Genomic DNA, 23,995 nt, shown 5'->3' with positions numbered 1-23,995 from the left:
ATAGCTTTTCTTCTCCTATAACACACATTGCCCTGTTAAACATGTCTTGGCTTTGCACGTATCTATCTGATAGGTTTAGTCAGAGAAGGCTGTATTTACCATATATCTCTGTTAGCAATACGGAGACAACACAACTCATGAGACGACCTAGCCTGTCTTTTAGAAAGGGATGGGAATTTCTTGATCCCTACTCACTTTTTACTTCCTTCTCTGGTGGGGGTTCCCACCTTTCATTACATGACCCTAAAGGCTGTTGAGCAGAAAAATGCTTCCATAGCTTCAGCACTGTCCGACAGATCACACCTTTTGCATACTACCAAAATGTTAACTGGACACAGGAAACCCATGTGAGTTCAGAAATCAGGTTGGAAGGTGCCAGAAACAATTACATCTCACAGTTCTTTGACTCTCTTTCAATATGTACATGGAAGGAAAAGGCCATTATAAAATAGGAATGATGTAATTACATTACTCCTTTTCCCTTGGACTATTATTTTGTCTAGTAGGCTGTAGCTTTTTAGACTTTATCTGTGTATTCAGCAATCCCATAAATAAGATTTTCATTATCAACACTGAAACCCCAAACAGTTTTCAGCTCATAATGAGGTTTTCACTGTTCTCAGGCAATGCTTGGAAAAGCCTTTTATATGATAAGATAAAGATGCAAGACAGTCTGAGCAAGGTGTATGTGTTGCCAAAGGCATTACTTTCAAACAGTCCTCAATTTCTTCACTCAAACAGGTGGTAATCAGGTTCTAGTAAAAACAGGCTTCAAGTTATTTCAGTTACCCAGTCACCGGAAAAGAAAACAGAAAGGAAAGAAAAAAAGAGAGTTGCTACTATAAGCTCCTTTATAGCCTCAACAAAACATATGTTTAGAAGAAAATTTCAAATCTTTCATTGATAAATTATGGCTTCCTGTAGGATATTTCTAATAGTCACACACCACACCCCGCAAGCTTAAAAATGCTAATGCCTAGGAATCTTGGAAGAAAAAAGGTCTTTGAAATGATATAACAAATTAATATATACTAAAAATGTTTCCCAACATACACTTACACCAAGTAGTGGTGAAGATAAAGAGCTCTCAGAGTGCTGAGAAAAGAAGATAAGAGACAGGCTCAAGCCAAGCTGCAGTATCTGAACAGAATATTTGAGAGGAGAAAGTAAGTGTGGTTTAGATTTTATAACTGCCTCTTTACCACACAGTGACAACATGCTGGATTCTTATACTAACAGTGAAATGTGGGCCCAAATTTTGCAGTGGAAGCCAATCTCTACTTGAAGAAGACAAAACATTTCAAATTTAAGCTGAAATTTCATGCTTAAAAGCCTTATGAGCATTGGAAAGGTCACAATCCAGGAACCTCATGTGACACTATTTTGTAGAAAGGTCAGACATTCTCCTTCAATTAAAATTGAGATGTATTTGTATCATTCATACTTCGCATTAAGAAGCAGAGGCTTGGAGTGGTTCCAGAGGCTGAGGAACTACTACCAAGATCCCTTCTGTATATGACTTACTTTGAGATGCCAAAATAACTTGGTGGGGTGGGAAGAAGTGAATGAGCTTAGCAGCTAGTGAAAGGCAAAGCAGTTGGGAGGCTGCTCTAACTTTTACTGGAAACTGAGCGTTTGGAGGGCCTAGACTCAAGAAAGCACGCTTGCAGCCCTGAAGACTTAAAATAATAACCATATAGGGCAGTCTGATCCTGGCATTAATGCTGTTTTTGAATGTCTAAAGTCACAGTGAGTTTTATGGCTAAATGCCATGATGTTCTTTGAAGATTTAAGAAGCATTACATTTCACTTGAGATAACATGCTTTTGGAGTTGAATGGCGAGTTCCATAAATTCTTCTTGGATAAAATCTGAAGTAAACATCACAAAGTTTTGCATGGGTTTCTTGCAATTTGTTTAGGAGCTTTTGTGTCAAAGGGGACTGGAAAATGGCTGGCAATGTTTTATTTCACTTATTAAGAATAGTCTTTGAGTATGCAAGTCTAAGCAAGAAATACTTGGAGAGCGCGACTGTGCTGCAGTTTTGCTGGAATAAGTGGCAATTTTAATTAAAACAATTATACAAGTCTTTGTTTTCTTCAACTGTTTGATTTAGTTGGTTTCTTTAGCAACAAACAAAGCTTTCATGGCTTCTTCACATTTGCACAGAATATTAATGTTGCTGCTTTTGATTTCAGAGTCTTGTAGACTTAAGCAGTCTCTCAGCATTTAAGTCTCAAATCACTGCTAAGATTACATGAGCAGCAGAGATGAGGATGTGGGTATTTGTATCTTGATACCATTAGGTTACAAGTGAAAAATCTGGGAAATTGCTAAAAAATGCCTGACCATGAGGACTTGCAGAACAACAGCATTACATTGCAATTATGCAAACACGTCAGACTTATTACAGGTTTAGCTCTACTCTTCCTTCCTTCCCTCTCCTAAATTCCTCTCTTGAAAATGGTAGGACAATGACATACAGATTGACATACAGTATTTGCAGTGTCAGGTATGGTATAAGATGAGTTAAAACATATGGTCCAAGGGAGGGCTGGCATTTGATACAGTGCTGTTGCACTGTGGCAGGTAAGCTAAGGCTGGATTAGCAACTTCAGGGTTACAGAATCTACCACTAAACCAAAATGAAACATCTCAGGAAACTACAAAGCCTCTAAATGAAATTAGAGAACTCAACAGTAAATAAAAATCACTTCAAATTTTGTTTGGTTTTCTCCCAGATAGTGATTTATTTTAGATCAAAATGGGACATTTGAAATAAAAAACAGCCCAATTAATGAGAAATTACTCTCCAGAATTGATTTTGCTTTTATTTTCTTCAGCTGAAGTTACTCCTTACACCTGAACCCAGGTATACCCCTCACCTGAACTGGCCCCTCGAGTGGGAACACAGAGCTGTAGCTGTCTCTCAGCTCCTGGACAGAGAATTAAAGCTCTCACTGCCAACCACAGTGCCATCCTAGACATATGTTTATATAAAAGCCTGTGTCTTGAAAGGATGAAGGGTTGTCTCTATCAGTATGTGTGCAGGGGCTTTATCAAGGCACATGTGATGCTCAGTAACACAGCTGGACAAAAAGGAAAAAGAAAGTGACCTAATATTGAAAAAGAGTAGTTCTGTCTGAGAATTTCAAAATTTGAAATGTCAATAACCTTCAAAACCTTCTGAACCACTCCATAGTTGGCCCAAAGTTATGGAAAAAAGTTTATAGTAGCGATTTGGTTTTTTTTTGTATAAAGCTGCTCATTTTCTTCCCCCTTTTTTTTAACATTTTTGATCAGGTCTACTACAGCACATCATGTTTTCCATAGGCACATGTATGTTTAGGTTTAAAATATCAATTCATTTATCTTCAGAAATGTTGACACAAAAGATAAGAATCAGTATAAAAAGAACTGGTTTAATTTGGGTGTTTTTCAAAAGGAAAGGGAGCTTAAAAACACATTTCTCTCTGGAAATGTGGGTTCAGATTTTGGCTCACATCAGAACTCAAAAGAAATGGTGGTATTCTGTTTCACATCACCAATTCTGCATGGTTTATCCCAACAGAAAAAAAAAAATTAAAATTGCTGGGCAGTGTGGCTGGGCCTCAGAGGTGACATTTGGGGTGCAGCAGGCAGAACTGGGCAGGCAGGGATTAACAGCAGAAGGGCTGCAGGCGATGCCCCACTGCCAGCAATGGGCCAGGCAGTGCTGGGAGTATGAGAATTTGACCAGCATGGAGGGTTCAAATCCATCATGTGCCAGGGAAGGAAACTAACAGATGAATCTCTTGCTACCTAAAGCATGCCTTCCCTTAAAATTCACCGTGACTTCATTTAAAATATCTTATTTAGTTTATGCCTGTTGCTGTTTTTAACATACATAGCTATCTTTCTCTCTCTCTGTTTTTTTTTTAGCTGCTTATCCTGAAATCAGTACATTTTCCTTTCTTGGAGCTGTAACTTAATAAAAGCCAAACCATTTCTTTCCAAAGAGTTACAGCTCCTCCCAGATGAGTACATCTAGGTCAGGTTTCAGCCTGGCATAAATATTTTATGTTTGAGAACTAAAGGTCTCCAGAAATTGGGGTTCATATTGGAACGCCTGACGTAGCCTTAACCATACCAGCACATGCGGGTGCTTGCATTAATAAAAAAGCCCTTAATCTCATTTGGCTCTACCTCACTGGCAGCTTGAAGTACTTGAATCAAACAGTACAGCTGTGAATTGTGACACTGGCTGGATGGAAGCCCAGAAAACTTTTCCCAGAGAAAACCCTTGAGGGAGAAAAAAAGAAAAAAGAAAGAGAAAAAGAAGAAGGAGGGGGAAAAAAAGGTTCAACAACGAAAATACAATACAGTGGAGAGTGAAAAAACCCACAGTCAAACCTGCCCCAACCCCCCAAGAACGTGAAACAAACCAGAAAACCAAAAGATAGACGGAATTCTTCTGAAAAAGGTTACTTTGTAAGGTAGGAGGGCCAACCTGGGCAGGTCTGAGTAGTGGCCCCAGTCCATATTTTCTGCACAGCAGCAAATAACCAAACTCAAGCAAAGGAATAGGAAAGCTGAATTATACCACTCCTTTAAAATTCATTTACAAGAAAAGGCAGGAAAAGGAGGCAGCTTTGATTTTTGTGAGGAAGAAGAAAAATATCCAACTGAGGAAATTAAAAGAGGGTTGGAAGCACAAGTGCCATAAACAGACCTAGCACAAGCGTGCTTGCAGTATTTATAATTTTATTTTTGTTTTAATCCTGACGATGATACCTTCCCCTAAAGCAGATAACTGAGCAATAAGGAAAAATGAAACAACAAAACCGTAGAAAGCACATCTGAATGGAAGGAAATGTTCTTTTTTAGAAAGCAGCAGCCGTACTCTGGAGTCATAAGGTCAAGAGGTGAATTTCTACTAAAGGAAAACATTAGAGCTAGATATTTCTCATCTGTCAGTCCCATTAAATACCATTTTTTAAGGACTTGGGACTGTGCATTGCGCCTTTCTTCAAGTTAGCAGGATAATAAAGATTCTGTTGCATTTTGCAGATGTTTAAAGACATGATGTGAAAGACAAATTCTTCAACTAAAACCCTCAAGAAATGTCACTTCTGTGTCTTACTGAAGGAGCTCCAGCACATTCTCTACATAAACATCTGCCGGAAACATTTTAAAAAGGAGGCTGTTTAAATAATGGCTTTTGTAGGCTTTTTTTTTTTTTTACCCCCCTTCTTTAAAGAAAAGCAAAATGAATTTGTGGAAAGTTCCTTCTTCCAAAGCAACTTTCCTTTGCAAACATGCCTCAGCTAGGATGATCTGAGGAAGCAGGCTGTAAAATGAGGAAGAAACTTTGAAAATATTCCTTCAAAACATTCTATATCAATCACACCTCAGAGACAGTCATAAATCAGTGCTTTCTTTGAGTTCAGAAAGTTGTTGCTCTTCATTGTTATGCTAACTTATTTGCGACAATTATAGCAAGGCTCTATTTACATAATAATTGGATTTTTCTATTAAATTTAACAGACAAGGGGAAAAAAGGAAAAATAATAACCAACAATGTGTCACAAAGTGGTAAATTCGTGGCATAAACTGAGGAAAGAAAAATAATGAAAAGAAACTCAGTATATAGTCTACTTACTGTAATTTGACCCTTCACTCACCCTTTGTTCTACATGACTACTGCAAGTCTACCTAGACTTCCCCATCCTTAAATGTCTGCGACAGTGCTGGACTCTGCAATAACTGCTGTGACTGTGTACCAAAGTGGGGTAAGATCCTGGCTGGATTTATCTTACTTTACGTTTATTAGAAGAAAATCTATACTTCTGGATGCAGTACTTCTATTTCAAACTGACAGACACTAGACCTAGTTGGAAATCCCTCTTAGGAAGTCCACCTGTTGCCAGATCAGATGGTGTTTCATCTGACAATGACTTTATATCCATCTTATGGGTTGGGGGGCATTTAATGCGGTAACTTAAAAGCTGCATTAAAGCTAGAAGATTCCACATAAGAAAAGTTCCAAGGATTTTGGAAATGATACTGTACGTGTGCAAATGCCATTGGATGACTAATGTTGTCATCCTTACATATAATTATGTAGGAGGAGTTTTCACAAGAAATTTTATTATATAGAATGTAATGTTAAGATTAACATCAGATGTGTGACCACTTCTTCAGGGCAGAGATGGAGAATGATGAATCTATAGCAATTTATCTGATAAGTAGTCCTGGTCGGCCATCTCCTTAACTAGGAGAGAGTGCAGAGAAAAGGCTGCCAGGCACCGTGGGAAAACAGAGAAAGTAAAAATTAATCTGTTATAGTACTAGAAAGCAGAGTGATACAGTATATTTTATACTTCGGTCAAAATCAGGAGCACAAAACAGGTATTGTCTGGCAGGAGATCTATCGGCACAGCTCAGGAAAGTGATGAGGAAAGAAAATAATCTTCCATTTTTGCAGGGCTCAGAAGATCTTTTCCATTACTAATGCCCATCCCTCAGCATTATCTTTGCCTGTGGATTCATGCACAGTATACAAAAAATTTACTTGCAGAAAGGCCTTGATACTTTCCTGGCTTTGGTAAGGTACTCAAATGTAAATTAAACTATTTTGGCAGAGATATCTCTGAGGGAAGAGAGATCCAAGAGGCCACATATTCATTTCTATCCCCTGGTTCTGGCCTTTCCTGGCGCTTGACAGTGATGGCATCATTACTTACCTCCGGATTTCTTGTGCTGTGCAGGAAAGGTCCTAAAGCGTTAACAACATACCTCTTCCTTTCTTTCTAAGATCCAAGAGAGGTGAAGACCTGATTTCCTTATTGTTTAACACCCTTGATTGTCTCATAAAGCTTACTGAGGAAAACTGCTTTCCAAGCTTAAATAATGTAGGTGCGGAAAAACAGTAATATTTTCCAATTGTTTCTTATCTGTTGGAGATTTCTCTCATAAGTTACTAACAATTGTCTTTCTTGATGATTAGTTGCTATTGTATATCAGCTTGATTTTTGTATTCATATGCTTTCACAAAAAAGGTTGAAAGTTCAGTCTTTCCCAGTTTTCCCATCGTGTAATAAAACATCTTCCGTGTGATCTTAGCTCCCAGAATCCCCTGTGACTTTGAATTCACTGCTGGACACAAGCTTGTAAAATTTGAAGTTCACTGGGTTTGTGAAAAAATACAGCTCTTTATTTGTGTATCCCTTACAGATGGATCAAGAAGTCTGTGTGATGTGATACCCTCAGGCTAAAAGCCAAGCTAATTTCCTCTGTATGAAAATTATAAAGATCTCAGTTAACACTTCCTTTAATTAATCCATTTGCTTCTCTAGCATATGTATACTTATATGTCTGGTGATATGAAAAATGAAAATAACTATCTAGGTAAGCTTTTAGAACATATTCTAGGATTTAAATGGAAAGATGTCCAGATACTTCTGCGTAGGGGTAACTTAAGTAATAAAGGATAGGGAAATCAAGTCTTTCATCCTTTCCTATAAAGGACCAGAGAAGGCCTTGGCTTCTCGCTAATTTTACTCAAATGGTGATTGCTCATATTTACTCTACACTTTCTCTTAAAAAAAACCCTCTAAACTGTAGAAATCTCCCTGCACGACTATTTAACACAGCTGATAGACACCAGCTGTACTGTAAAACGAGAAGTTTCTGAACAGACAATGATTATCTGTCAGTGGATAATATCCTGTTTTGAATCACTAAAGCCCCTCTGCAGGTTCAATGATGGGATATCAGAACATGCTTAAGCATGAGTTTAAATACGTCCATGCAATGAAAGCTGTATCAGAAAGATGTCTGTATTAAAATATTTTTGATAATGATATTTTTCAAGGACTTTTCTGCAGAGTTTAGGACCCAATCATTTTGTGGAACATTTTACCATTCTGTGTAAGATCTTACTATGTATTTATGTGTGCAAGCTAGGCAGGGAATGTACCTTTTTATTAGCAGAGCGGGTGTGATCTAGACAGGTGTAGTTTGATCTTTCCCATACTGACTTTCACATAACTTCATACCTGACCTGAATGAAGCACTGTCTCAGGGGTAAGAGACAACTTGCTCATGGAGAAGAAAATGATTATGCTGCTGAGTTATGTGATGCAGCTTTATAAAATGAAGTGCATTTTGGGTTTATGACCACAAAGCCTCATGTTTTGACAATTATTCAGCATGTGCAGAGGCCCATTTCATTTACTGAAACCCATGGGTATTGTACAAAGCTTTCTATATAAACATAGGTTACATTCCATTCAAAAAGGTGCTGCATTGTTTCTTTTGTTTCATTAACTGCTACACTCTAATTGTTACTTTGGGGCTTCAATGCAAATCACAGCATTTTATCCCAGTAAACAAAATCAGAATAGCTTTATATTTGCACTTTATGCAGTGGGAAGATACCAAATCCCAAGTGTAAAGTTTGGTTTTCATGTTTTTGATTTTCAGGGATCTTTTTGAGTTGGAAAAGAAATATCTCCAAATACTTAGAGTTTATAGATTTGTTTTCCCATAGACATGCTTGTTTCTCATTCACATTTCCGGGAGCTGAGGATATTCACTTTTCCAAAAAGAGGGAAGTTGGGACCTCCAGCCGCATAATTCCTCTGGATAAAAGATGCTGCACCTGTGTAGCAGCAGTTTCAGATCTCAAATGCTCTCTCCGGTGTATGACATCTGACATCTGGCTAATACAAAGAATTCAAATGAAAGGACTGCCATTACTACAAGCAAGAGCTTTACTGTTTGAGGTAAAGGACCAGGCTCTGTAGCAGGAGCTGTTACCAACTTCTCAAAGGACAAAAGCTCTTTTGGCCTTTGAGCTCTTTCTGCATTTCAGTCAATATGAAGTTTCTCTTGAGTACACAGATACCATAGTGATGGCTGCATCAGTTTTTTAATTGCCAGATGTTTCAAAAACTCTTTGAAGGAGGAGGTAGAGAAGGAAGTAAGAGGATTGAGAATTTAAAAAAGAGGAAAAGAAAAGCCCTCAAACTTTCTCAATGTACTGATATTCTTCAAGGCAATGAGGCTGCGATGAAGGAGATGGATGGAAGAAAAGCCATTACCATGCTTAGTTCCAAAAATTCTCCAATTATTGCTAGACAAGCCATCTAAAAAGCACTTGAAATTGGTGATGTATGCTGTTTACACTTTGGGAAGGGAAAAAAAATCACAACAAAAAACCAAACATCTTCTCCAAAGAGGGGAAAGGTTAGAAATTATTTGTGCTGCATTGATCAATTTACCCGAGTTGTCTTTCCATGGATTGTATTAATGGAACTTCATTTTCTTTTATTCAGCTGCTGGCCAATTTCTTCTTGACTCTTAAAAAGATCAATGAACACATCTCACTATCTTTGTACAAAATGAGCCTCTATTTTTTCCTTAAAGTTTAAGAGACTTTATTATTTTCATTTGTAATGGATTTTTCTGTCTCCTTTTTCTTTCAGCCCCTGTTGTGATTTCTCTGATGTCTATCTATTCTTTCTTTTTCATGGATTTTGTCTAAACAACTCAGTTTGCCTTTCTGTAGGGTATGTGCAGGTAGGAAGTTATGTCTTTAGGTCCAGTAATGTACAAACAGTTAAGATTAAGCACAGCTCTTTCTTTAATGCTGGTGTGAATGGGAGGAACCATCACTAAAATGAGACTAAAATGAGAGTGTGGTGTTTGATGAAATTCAACCAGCAATGTCAGTGAACTGTACTTGCACATAATCTCAGTAAAATTAATCAAATATTACTCAACAGGAGAAAGGCTAACAAGTTATGGCCAGACAGGATTAAATTTAACCAGCAAGTGTTTTTTGTTTTGGTGGTGGTGGTGGGGTTTCTAGTTTTGACTGATTATAACTAGTTTTAACCCTACATTTTTATTCTTTTCTCAGTTTGCATTAGGAAATTATAACAGTTCCAAAATAATTCAGCCAAATACTTCTGAAAAAGTTAGAATTTAGGATCTGGTCTTACAAAACTTGGTATACAAAACAAAACTAGTAATGTGAATGGAACCATTCATTGAGGTAAGATCACTTGCATGAATGCTCACAGCCCCAGATCCATTCCTCCTCTGAACTTCATGGGTTCATTCCTATTTTCCACGTCTTTTTTTATCATACCAAGTTTCATTTTTATATTGGCATGTGATGGCAAATTTGAACATCTGGTTGCAAAAGGAAGGACTCCAAAAAGATCTTGGAATACTCTCTGAAGGAAGGTGAGCCAGTAAGCAAAATTCAAGTGGTTTGCCATTGACTGCACATTCATTTTGACTTTAATGCACTGCATGCAAAGTCTGGGCTATTTTTCAAAACTCTTTGGAGGCTACTATGGGATGCTACTCAATACTGTGTAAAATAACTTTTTTTCTTACAAATAGGTACTGCTTTTTTTCCAGTCTGCCTTTCAAGAGACGTTTCCATCCATCACGGCTGTACATGACAATTCCTCTGGCAAGCACTGATTTTATATTAATCTAAAAACTGTTCATATTTACACATGTGGTTTTTTTCTCCTAACTCATAGCTATTTGAGCCACAGAAGATATCTCCAAAATCCTTGAAGGACATCTTTTTAGCCAAGCTAAAATATGCTTTCAACTGACCTTTTACAAAAACAGCTTCTGCACATAAAACGGGCTTTGACAAAGTATTTCTGCTATCTTGAAGAAATGTAAATTTCTCAAAATTCACTAAGACCACTTGGTGGTTTTGATGGTGGAGTCCCATGAATGAATAAAGTTCTTCATGTTCATATATCTCTTTTACATATCTTACTGACTACGATTAGAGGTTGTCAATCTAGTGTGCACCATTAAATTTCTGAACTATAACGCAAATATCTTTCACAAATAAAAGCCAGGAACGTGTAATACATTTGAAAGTAAACCAGTGTCATCTCCAAACTGCCAGTCCTTATGATGGATGTTCTGGGACCCTGAAAATGTGACTGAAATTTAGTAAGCACTAGCTGTCCCATCCTGAGAACATTTTCATGTACAGAGGTGTGCATAAAAACATACTCCATGCACACACCTCCCTGCACATGCATCGACACATTCACAAACACACAGAGAAAAGCATTCCTCACAGCTCCATAAAAATATATGCTTGTCACAGAAGCAAAAAGTCAAAGAAGACATGAGGAAAACCTTTGGAACACCCATTCTCTACCTCTTATGTGCAACATCACTATTCAAGTTAAAACTGCTGTATTATTCTGGAGCATAAATGACTGGCCTTTAAATGCAGCTTGCGTGGGATCTGCTCTTTGTTTATGCACATACAACACACACCACTTAAATAGCAAGGTAATGTCTTTTTATGTTGGTTGTTACATTCCGTATATATTGAAATCTTAAACTCTGCAGAGAAATTCAGTAATGCGTTTAATCATAATTTTGCCACAGATCCAGTCTTTTTAATGAAATGTTGACAAACAAAAAAAGCATAGTCTAAACATGGAAGCCAATTCCAATAACCTTCCAACTCTATCAACAAGGAGATTTTTTATTCTGCCAGAAGTTTCAACACTGAAAACTGTGGGTTTAGTTAGTATTTGTAAAAGCAACCTCACTTCCCCACCAATGCTTAAAAAATTCCTGGGAAATGAAGTTATTAACATGAAATTGTTACAAATTACTCTGAACGTTTGATTTCAAAAAAGCTGACATATTCCATTCTGATTTTTATTTAAAAATAAAAAAAAGAAAGTGAGTTTGAAATGACCATTTGAAATGTCCTGTTCCGCTAAAGTCTTTCTAAAAACATTTCTAAATTTACTAATGACATTTTGTGGTAATTGATATGCTCCCATGAGACATTGTGATTTAGGCAAAATGGCATGCACTGAGTTAAAAAAGCTTTCAATGAACAGTATTTAGCCTTTAGGACCATTGGAAGTTACAGTAATTGCCATTATAAAAAATCAACATTTGTGAGCCTAGCTGAAGATGCCTGGGACCGTTTCTCATACAGTAGAAATAGGCCTTGTTAAGAGGGCTCAGTGTTTTGGCCCTTCCAGACTCATATCTGAAGATTGCTGTTTATATCCACAGAACACCTAGGTGGTTTAGCAGTGTGCACAGATTCCGTAAAGAAAAGGAGTAAAATAATGGATTTCTCTCCTATGAATCAATACAAAAACTTGGTTTAAAAAACAAAGACACAACTCTCACTCCAAAATCACAGAATGTCTGAACTATTGCAGAAGTGGCAAAAAGAAAAGAAAAGAGAAAACCTTTGGCAGTATTGCCACTCTCCATTTTCCCCATGCACGTCTATTCCCATATGCAACTTCTGCCTCCCTTTGGCTGCTGTGTTGCTGTTAATAAGCATGTGCTGTACATTTGGCATGCTTTCCAGCTTCCACTTGCCATTTATTCCTTTTACAACCTCCTTTGTTATAGGTCTAGTGCAGCAAACTGCTGCTTTATGGGAATTTGCAGCTCACTTGACATATGGTACATGATCACTGGCCAAAATGGCAGAATAGTATACAGTATTTTACAACCCAAGTTCATTATCTGTCTTGTTCCAGGGCTTTCTTTGGTCTGTGCCCAATAGGAGCCTAAACTCCTAATCATATGATAACAAGACTGGCTTCTCCGCACATTTGTTGGACATCTCAATGGCTTCCACTCTTCTTGGAAACAATTTGGACTGTGCTGGCATTCACTCACCATGAGCAGCCATGGCTGAGGTGTGTTAGCATTTGCTTTTTCTTTCTGCTGGTGATCTTATGACAATGAACCCATGTTGCTGAATGTTTTTCCATGCTAAACTTTCTGTATTTTTCAGAGTTGTATGACTGATGAATCAGGTCACTGAAATATCCACTCCAAATGAGTTTATTGAGGGTCACAATTAAATGACTTCCAATATGGATTTATCCTAGCAGTAGCACCACTGCTTTTCTCCTTCAACAGCAATTAGAGCAATTTTTCTCCTCATAATGGCAGACTTAGGAATTGATGTTTCTCCTGTACCAAAGCCACACACGATAGTTTTGGTTTCTGAACTTGGGGAAATGTTAGCATTTTTTTCAGTGTGTGATGTAAAGAGATTGCCTGTTTTGTACCCCACTAGAGGACCAGGTGTAATTAGACACCTGGAATTTAACAAGTGTGCATAAAATGTGTAAAATTAGTTCGGATGTGATTTTTATTTGTGAGGAGGAAGAAATTCAGGTTAAATATTCCAGCTTGGGCCTATTTTCACTGGAAAGACAGCAAGTTGAACTTTTCAACAGTCCTTCTTATTTTCTTCCTGCTCAAATAAAAATGAATGCAATTTTTATTTAAATTGCATAACTACACACTGTGTAAAAAATCTCTTCACTAGGTTCTCTCTGGACTTCTTGCCAAGGATATTGTTGACGTTTTCATTTAGACACTGTGTGCTATGGGCGTTCTGCCCCTTACACTGATTGTCAGGAGAACCACATGTCACTTGCGAATTAAAACATTCCAGTGGAGACATTCATCGCACAAATCATTAGTTGCTCAATTTGATTCAAACCACAAACATCTATCACAAAACGTGTCTCTGTGTTTCAAAGGGGCAGCATGTCTGTCTCCCTTCCACCATGACCCCAGTGAAAGGCTGACTTTCTGCAAATTGTTCAGGGTCCCATTTCAGCTAAGACTTCCCACTTACAGAACAAGCCCACCCAAAAAACTGTATGAGCTGTGAGTAGTCTGATAAACAAGATGAGCAGCATTTTGAATTAAAAAAAAAGAAAAAAAAAAGCTTTCTCAGTAAAAATACCTGGTGGTTAAGCAAAGCCAATAGCCAAGTCAGGTAATACAGCCAGGCCCTTTCCTGAGATCACGCATGTGTTGCATCCCAGGCTTCATCAATATCCACAGATTACTGCTTCCTTGTACCCCAACTCTTTACAGCTTTTATTTTCTTGCTTTCATTTTCTTTCATTCTGTTTTTTCCCTATTGTTGTCACTTCTTTGAAAAGATCAATGAACAGGTCTTACAGTCTTGGTGTAAAAAAGCCACTATTTCCCTTTAAACTTTAAAAGACTTCATCATTATTATTTTTTTTTTTTTCGTAAGAGGGATGTTTGTATCTTCCTTCTTGCCTGCAGCCCCCCTGCAGCTAAACTTTCTGATGGTGCTTTGTGTTTAAAAGAAAATTAATGGCAAAGAATACACAATTTGACTTAAAACATATTGATATTGTAAAATGAAGAGCCATTTAATGAATTTTTTGTCCCCACTGAAGAGCCAGTGTAAGGAACAGTAGGGGCCACAAACAAGACTGAAAATGGCATTGTAATAGCAAAATGCATTTGTTTGAACAGTGTTTCCCTTTTCTTTTCTAATGATTTTACAACATTGTCTCTCTTTTGTTCTCTTCATTAGTTGTCTGTGACCACAAAGACATTCCAGTAAGAAAGGTAAGAAAAAACCCCATCCATCCAAATGTATTTGATATTAGCAAAAACACCTATTAGTACAAGAAAACACTCCAGTTGGTTGGTGTCCTGTCTCGAAAACACATATAAAAACCCACAAAAGCAAAATCCCAAATGACCAAAACTCCCCAGCGAGCTCTTTGCCTTGCAAAATTTTGCTTCCTGCCCATGAGAAAGCAGGGCCTGGAGGAGGGGATGTTGTTGACAGAGAAGATGCCATTAATATTTCTGGAATTGCAAGAGCATTGATACAACTATTATTATTATAACAGCACTTAAAAGCACCGTTGAACGTTAGGGATTGAAATACTGGTAGCTGTGGTTTTTTACACAGCTTTATTTATTAATGCCTGTAAAACGCTTTGAGATCTTCAATTACAGGATTTTTACAGAGAAAACTTTTATATTTTCTGTAGCCACGTTGGCCTCAATCCTCAGCTGAAAGCTAAAACAGCATGCTATGATAAATACAAGGGCCATACTGTCCTGTAATGTCAGTTAATATAAAATAACCACAGACCTCTCTAACTTACATTGTTTGTGGCTACTTGCATCCACTGGCTGGAGTTCATGAGGGTACATTATGTCAGAGTCAATCAGAGCATCTCTTTTCTTTCTCCCACTTCTCCCAAACCATTGTGCTTCCTGCCAAAACATGATTCATCTTGTTCTTTTGGAGCATCTCTAAACATGTTCCCTGCACTAGCCCCAAGATAGCAGCAGCAGAGAAGCACTTCATTTTTACTCAAGTATGAGAAAGACAGAGAACATATACTTCCGGGTGTTGCATAAAAACTAAAAATGCCTTCATGGCCCAAACTTTAGCCTTCATGACCTATTGGGTGTGTGTAGTTGGGACATGCCTACAGCAGCCAGGAGAGTTTTCTGTCTTCCACCACGTTGGCTAGATTAACTGAAGGGTGTCATTTAGTACAACTCCAGACCCTGCTCAAGTTCATGCCCACAGGTTGCTCATGATTTTGCTGCTCTGTCCCTGTGCCACCTGTGTTGCAAGGATGTTCCCAGCTTGTATCAATACAACCTCATATCATACCATTATCTTCTGTCCATACCCTTCAGTCCTGGGAATATGGCCTCACGGTTGTGCAGGAGATGACATAATCTGGTTTGGTAGCGGCAGCTGTAAAAATCACTGCTCTTCTACCAGTTGTTAAAAATAATAGTACTTTTTAACAAGTTCTACTTTCAGATGTTACTCTGGACCTTTTCAGGATCTGTCCTCAATTTAGTGAGTGGCTGTTCCCTCCTTCTTCTCCCATTACATCAAGCTGAGACCTGGAGGTGCCCAACCTCTGCTGGCACTGCACCTTAGCTGAAAGCTGTCCTTGTCTACACTGCCTCAACCATTCTCCCTCCTCTGATCCAGTCACTATTTTTTCGGCAGCACAAACTTACCTGTGACTTTCTCATTACTGTACATGGCAAAGCCAAAAGTCATTAGTATGTGAGATATTCCACAGAGAATTTCTGGCAAATCCAAACATGGCACATATTTAATAGCAAACCATTGCAAAAGTAGTTGAACATTTCTAAAAGAATTATTTATGCTGTCTTTTTTTTTTTCCTACCCGCAAAGCCAAACTACCCTAATTTGCCAAAAGTTCCAACTCTCCAGAAACAGAGTACGGGGAATGCATTTTAGAAACCTTAGACCAATGCCTCCTCTCCTTAGCCATTTAATGTATAACAATTCGAAGATACAATATCTCAAGACATGCCAGAATCAGAAGAAAGCTCTAAGACTGTAGGATTATGGGACAGTTGTTTTGGTATTGCCAGTGGGTAGCAGAAGACATTGCTTGGATTTTCTGGGAGAAGGGGAGGGGAGAGGCTCTTTCATTCTGTGTTTGTTGTATGTTCTATGTTGCTGCTCTCTGTAACTATGGCCGGGGTTTTCTGCTCTACTCAAGGAAAGGACGTCATAAAATCTATATTCAACATACGTGCCTGTAGTGTCCTCCAGTTTGAAATGTTCTACCATTTCAAGGGAGATTTATTGATCTTAATGTGAGGAACAGCAAGCAAGCCAGGCATCATTCTCCAAAAGAGGGAGACATTTTTATTGCAAGTTTAGTGATGATGGAAACCCATCCCTGCCTTTCCTGCATCAGCTTCCCCTGGCATACCAGACTGCAAATCTACATCAACTTGCAATTCCAGTTGTCATTTTTGGGAGGATGTAGGGAGGGGTGAAATTTTTCCTTGTGTTTTATTTTTCCTTTTTTCCTGAATTATCTGAATTATATCCTGAGTTGTATTATATTAACAAAGGCTTGAAACAACACCTCAGCACGTCAGAAATTATTAGTAGCCACCATGTTAATAAGATAGACAACATCATGAAATAACAACAGATTATCTCATAGTTTTCCAGCTTTTAACATACCTCCTCGATCTATCAAATTATTTATTGTTCTTTACCTTTTTAACTTTTGACTGAATTTTTTAAAGAGAAAATCTCGAATTCTAATAAAGCACACACAAAACAAAAGCTTTCTGCAACAATCAAGGACATATTTAGGTCCTGGCTTACACTAGGATATTTTATAACTGATTGATAAATGACTAATTGCTGTTTAGGTACATTGTGCTTAACAGTAAATAATATATGATGGTTGTCATAGGCTGTGTATGAACAGAAATCATATTTACTTACCATCTACAATACTTCATATCTACTTATAACATACTAATACTTTTCCTGTAATAAATAACCATAACAAGGCCATAAATCAGCATTAAATGGAAGCACTGTTTTAGAAAGCCAAACTCTACATTATATGTTAGAACAAAGATTTTCAGCTTTTCTTAATAATGGCTTGGTATTTGATTTCTTTAGTCACATTCACACTACTGATTTTTCCTTAGCTAAATTAATTTAAAACCAAGCATAACCACATAGGATTTACCTACTAATGAAAACACCATCAAACGCCTAAGTCCCAGTTGCATAAATGGGTGTCTTGCCTGAAATTAGCTCTGAGCACCCAATGTTACCACCTTTCACACAGGCAATATGTTCTTTAGACTGAAGCCAGCCTTAGGCTGGCTACAACCCTAAGTTGTAGGGCTACAAGCTACAAGCCTAGTAGGCTACAACCCTACTCAGGACTGGTCGTACAGGCTATTCACCTGCCTTAAACCTTCATACCTTCTCAGCTGTTCTAGCTAATTACTGGTTAAAATAAAAAATTGAATAACACAAAGTTTTATAAACCTGCAGCTTGGCTGATAGGATGATAGCTTCCAGTTGCGTGTTCTCGCTTTGCCTAGCAGACTTCATGCAGTGTTGCACATGAAAAATGGGATCAGGATAGGGCCATATACGTTTGATGATACACTTCTCAAACATTGAAATTCTGCAGTGGCTCAGCTGAAGGAATGAACAGGAATGCAATACATTTCTATGTGGTCCATCATGACCGCAGAGGTTTTTGGTTTGGAGAGGGAATTTTGGGTTTTTAACAGCCTTCTGAAATAAAATGAGCTGGAGATAAAACTAAAATGCACTGCTATCCAGTGCTCCAGGGCTTGCTCTGACTGATCCAAGAGCTTTTGTTTACAACACGGAGACCAATTGATTTACATTTTTTTGCTTTCAACAAGCCTCTCATGAAGAACACAGTGACATGCTAAAGTGGCAAAGAAGAAGGAAGGCACACTAATGAAAAACAGACTTTGCAGGCATTAGCATCGATCAGCAATTGATCAGTGTATAAGCAAGCAAAGAGGTACAGGATGATTATTGTGTATAACAAAACTCGATTTAATCTGGTTCAAAAGGTGTATTTCCTGTGAAGAGGCTTTTTGGTCAGGAGGCACAAACTTCATTAGCACAAAACCAAGAGTCATATGAGGAGCTTTGTCTTGGAGATTATGGAGGTCCATCCTTTTGCAGACAGGAGGATATGAAAACATTTTTCAGATGATACATTAGTCAATCAATAGCTTCATGTCAAACAGGACCTTACCTATGTCCTTTGCTTATTTAATTAGATATTTTTCAGGACTGGCTAAAACCACACTACCACATCACTGCAAGAATACAATTGATTTTGGAGAATGAGTAGGGGAAGGAGGACAGCTGAGAAAGAATTTGGTCTTCTGAGATGCTAGGGATCCTGCATGTGTGTTGAATAACAAACCCTTTTGTTTATTCAGTAGCACCGATTTTGTTATGAGCAGGTTCTTCAAACTTAGACAAAACTCAAAGGGCTTTCTTTTAAGTGCAGAAACCCCACCCAACTCTCAACCTGAGAAAGGCATGTGAGTTAACTCCTATTACGCTTAGTCTGAGCTAAAACGACATCACTTTTCACTCTCAGCCTGAGACCTAATGAGCTTCAGCACTTGAGATGTGAAAGACCAATAACTTAATCCACTGTTTGAAGCAATCCCTATTTTTAAAGCAGTGCTGTATTTGATTAAGCCACTGTAAAGCTCAGCAGAGCTGTGTCAAGTTAAATTATATTCTTTAAAGTAAAAATGCCATTTTACATGAAACGTAAAACTTCAGTCTTACTGCATTTTTATAAGAAAACCAAGTACCATTTATTTACAACCAGACAGCCCCCATTAATAGCAATCTATAGCTGGCAGATGTTATGGGCCTGGATGTGTTTTAAAGTACTAAAATATTATCTTGCAGATTTATAGATTAAAAATGTTGAACTATGTTTTCAAAGGTATGTACAGATTCCCTAAATTCAAAGCCACAAGATACCCCTGTGGTACTCACTGAGTGATTACGCAAGTCCCAATATGATATAAACATTGCTGCTTTTACCAAAAAAAATTTAATCTCATCAAAACTGTCCTTATTAGCTCAACAGAGTATGTTTCCCACAATCCCACATTGACTGGCATTTGTAACATTGCCTTTCTTAAACCTGTTACCTGGGACACTCCATTTGCACTCTCTAAATATTGGCACAACGTTAGAGTTCTTCTAGTCCTTTGGAAACTCACCAGTGTTCAAAGACATTAAAAATCAACACTAAACACCCGGACAGTTCCTTGGCCACCTCTGTTGAAATTATTGGATGCGGGTTGTTCAGATTCAATGTTATTAAAATTATCAACTTTGGCATTTTGGAAAAGAAACTATATCAGCAGCATCATAGTACTATATGACTACATACCTTGGCTTTTCCTCAAATACAGAACAGAAAAGTTTCTGAAGCACTTCTGTTTTTTCTGCATTGTTATTAAATATTGTACCATATCCACCTAGGAATAGACTAGCGCATTTTCCAGGTACTTAACCCCTACCCCGCAATGCATGCATGCGCACGTGCAGACACACACACATTTTTTGACGTTTCAGTACCTTGACTAAAAGTTCTCTTTGTGTACTATAGTTCTCATAATTTTTTAATTCTTTCTAGCATCTAGGCCATACAGTGTTATCAATTTACCTTTTCTCCTTTTCTTATATAACAGTAATAATGAATACTCATTTTCCTTCCAAGCTGGGCTGTTCAACAAGTGCTACCTTTTTTCTTGAACACAGAATCGTGGCTTTTAAGACAGAAGCAGAAATTCTGAGACTGGCTGCAGTGGGGCTAGGACACCATTCCCACTAGATTTCAAAGCTTATGAGGACGAGGTGATCAAGTGATCTCTGCCGACAGATGGCAATCCATTTCTTGTTCTGTCCAAGGATTCTCCAGCCTTTAATCTGTCATTGCAAATCTATTCAATAGCGATACTCTGTGTAGTGCAACATCATCCTGTGATACTCAAACCTCCTTTCATTTGTGACCTGAATCATATTTGCATTGCTATCTACCAAAGTAAAGATTAACAAATACTAGACAACAGAGCTGAAAATTACCAGCAATGACACTTAGTCTGTATCTAATTCTTCTGTTATAAAAACTTTAGCAACACCAGGACTATCACTGATTAATTTCTGAATTTGGAAATGAGGTACACCATCAGTCAAGTCTGAGAGATGTGCATCTCTGAGAAGAATTTTTGGAAAAATGTATGTGACACACTGGAGCAGATGTATCTTTGGCACCGGTGATCTCAATTGCTCAACATATTCTTGCATCAGTAGCATCTTTCAAACACGCAGATGTTCTAACAGAATAAAGTTATAGTTAGGAGAATACTTAGGCACTAAAGGTTCCTTTTATTCAAACTTAAATAAGAGTTGGAGGTCTTCAGGACTTCAAAATATCCTGCCATTTTCTTTGGGTGTTTAAACCAAGCTTCAGGCTCATACTAGTTACTCAGATTTGCAGATATTGGCCAAAACAATCCCAAACCTCAGCAACCAGCCTCAAAGTATCTCCTAAATGTACATCCCACACGTATTCTGTTTAACTGGAGAAGCATCTGATTTTGTCAGTAGGCTGTAATGGTGAGAGGAACAAAGGTAAATAGAAGGACTATCAAATTGTTGTCCCTCCGCTTGTTAACACAGAGGCGACGATTGCCCTTGGCTGTACCATCAGGGCATTTGGGAAGATGGCAGTAAATTCGATAAAGCTAACCCCACTTGTGATTTCCCCTATACTTTATAAATTGACTATATATATATGGTGTGAAATACAGCCATTAAACTGAGAGCTTGTTGGCTGAAACAGCGCAGACCATTTACCAGAATGCCTTGGGAAGCTGAACAAACTTTCTTTCCATGCTGTGCTCATGGGAACATGAAGTTTTCTCTCACAGAGGTTAAAATGTTTGAAAAGTGGAGCCCTATATAAAATTCTGTTTGTGCAGCTGAAGTTCTGACGCTGTTTACCTGAAATGTTTCTATAATTCCTAAACTTTTGAGTTTCAGGTTGGTGATTTGCGAGTAGCAGATTGCACTCTCCTGAACTAAATCTAACAAGCACCACAAAGTGAAAATAAACTGGAGAGACTTGAAATAAAAATCACTTCAAGAAATCTAAGCATGGTGGGGTTTTTTGTTTTTTTTTCCTCCCACTTTAAGCCAACTAAACTCCCAACACATTCTGATCATCTCGCCACAGTGTGTCTGTGCTGGTGACAACTGATTCATGTGTACATTTACATATCCCCTCAGTGCCAGCAGCAGAATACAAAATGGGTCCTCCTGCTCTGGCAGATGACACAGCGCTGGCAAATCAGGAGGAGCTGTCAAAAACAGCTGTCCATTAAAAGAGTTTGCTGAAACAACTAAGAGCTGTTTGAAAATGCTAGGTGGTAGAATTTAATTGGAGTAGCAACTGTTCAAAATTAAGATTAAAAAGGACCAGTCGGTACGGGTGGGTTTCAGGTTTAAGGGGTGTTTTTATACATGGATATTTACATTTGGGATATAAACAATTAAGTTTGCTGATTTCCTCTGCCTCTTTCTGCTTATGCTCATTCTCCATCCCCTGGGTCAGAAAGTTCAGGCATGTCCATAACTGATCTGTTGTGCATTAAGCACAGCAACTATCCATACTGGTACCCAGGCAATGTTATTTTAGAGATAAAGGGAAAAATGAGAAATTCATGTTTTTTAAAAGCAGCCTGTGTGGGTGCAAATGCTATTATGCCGCACTGCTGCTACATTATTAGCTGCCCATGTGGACAGGGGATGTGGTTAGTTTTCTACAGTGGGAACAAGATGCAGGCACAGACGGCCCAAATTGAGCTTCCAGCAAGTGTGTTCAATTACACCATGCACCCTGTTTAAAGACCACATTTGTCTCAGCACATAAAATTGCATGCACATAAATGAAGGACTTTATGAAGTCTTCCCCTTAGTATGAATGCAGTCTTGGGAAAAGAGACCATTGTAACAGCCCAGAAAATTTCATTTTTCTCTAGGAGCTTGATTTGAATGTGCTGGAAACAATGCTAAGCCCTGGTTTGGCTTAGGTGGTCTCTGAATCAGAAACTTGACTGTGGAATAAATGTAGCAGAATAGAAACACAGGCAAGCAAAACTGTTTGGCAAAAACTAGAGACCCTGCATATTCTCCCTAGTTTAGCTGAATATTTTGTTCACCAAAAACATTTGAAAAAATACTGAAATGAAGTTAGTGTGTTTCATTTTGACAGTGTCAAAACAAAATTATTTTAATTTTGCAACTTAAAAGGTTTTACATTTCAAAATTTTGTTCTTTTTGTTATTCTTCAGAGAAAAATATTCAAAATACCAGGAAAAGGTTTTCTTCAAGCTCAAATAAAAGTGTTTCTTTTTTTGACTTCTTTTTTCTCTGCAGCAGGCTCTAGCACAGGCAAGCAGAAGATCTGCATTTAGTTCTTCATTTTGCGACCAAGTCCTCATCATAGAGCCTCGGGCACTGACTCTGCTTATGTGCTTTAGCTTGGCACATCTGTAAGTGTGTGTCTAAAACGTTTCTAGTACTTTGATTACTTGGTACTTATTCCTCTCCTCATACAAGTAAAAATCTCCTTGGTGTTTCCTTTTAGAAAGCAAACACTGTGGGACACTAACTGTGTCCTGTCTGTCGCAGGTCAACGAATTTGGTCTCAGGCAGTGAATCAAGAGAGGCAATGAGTATTAAGTACATAGCCTAGATTTCTTCTTGCTTGAAACACAAAGATCTACGTCTTGAAAGAATTCAGAATAGCCATGGACATTTTGCAATAGTATTTTTTAATTTTTAGTGCCATTGAACATTTTTAACATTGGTTATAACTTTTTAATATGTTGGACCCTACTTTTGGTTTGTTTGCTTTAAATAAAATCTGCTTTAAAATGTAAAAAAACCCCAAAACTGTTGCAGCAAATCAAAAAGCATGCAGGCACTAAAATTAAATTTCCCATTCTGGAAGAAAAAATAGAAGTTGAAAAGGCATTAGGCTCAGTTTCCCAGCAGAAACCTTACAGTAATGCCTGTGACTGCAAGTATATAGCTCAGTGTATGCAATACATTGCAACTAGAAGTAGCAGTGACAGCTGGTGGGTTAGTAAACAGATTTCATTTCAGTTTTTGTCTGAAAATTATACAAATTTTTCTTTAATACGATTCTTCGCTACATATTCTGTTTCCATTCAATGATGAGGCCATTTCCAATTTGTATCCAAGCTCTGTTAAATATTTTATTGGACTTAACACACATAAATGAAACAAACAAAAATCATTTTGAAACACTTGAGTGAAGTTTGTAGTCTACTGGAATGATTAAAAAATGTAGGTCCTAACAGAGTTCAGAAGAGGCTGGGCATAAACGGAAAGCATGTTAACAGCCTTGTATGCACATAGTGCCATACACACCAATAAAACCCAACACATCCTTTTAGGGTGTTTTACTTGAACAGAGATGTATTTTTTCTTTAGTATTTTCTGAAATTTCCTTCAGGAAATTCCTTTAAGTAATTTCTCCCCCCCCCCCTTCTTTCCCTAAACTGCCTCAAAAGCCTCTGAACTGATGTAGGCTTGTGGAAAAAAAACTTATGCAAAAAAGCAGAAGAAAGAAAATGCCTTAAGTGATCCAAAAGACATTATTTAATGACACAAAAGCACTGAGGCTCACTCTATTTCTTTGCATGGATATGTACAGATAGGAAGGGAGAGAGAGGGATCTCCAAAT

The sequence above is a fragment of the Haliaeetus leucocephalus genome, unplaced genomic scaffold (genome assembly GCF_000737465.1).
Source record: "Haliaeetus leucocephalus isolate CR32 unplaced genomic scaffold, Haliaeetus_leucocephalus-4.0 Scaffold339, whole genome shotgun sequence".
Lineage (NCBI taxonomy): Eukaryota > Metazoa > Chordata > Aves > Accipitriformes > Accipitridae > Haliaeetus > Haliaeetus leucocephalus.
The sequence above is the reverse complement of the archived record's forward strand: the minus strand, read 5'-3'. Positions refer to the sequence as shown.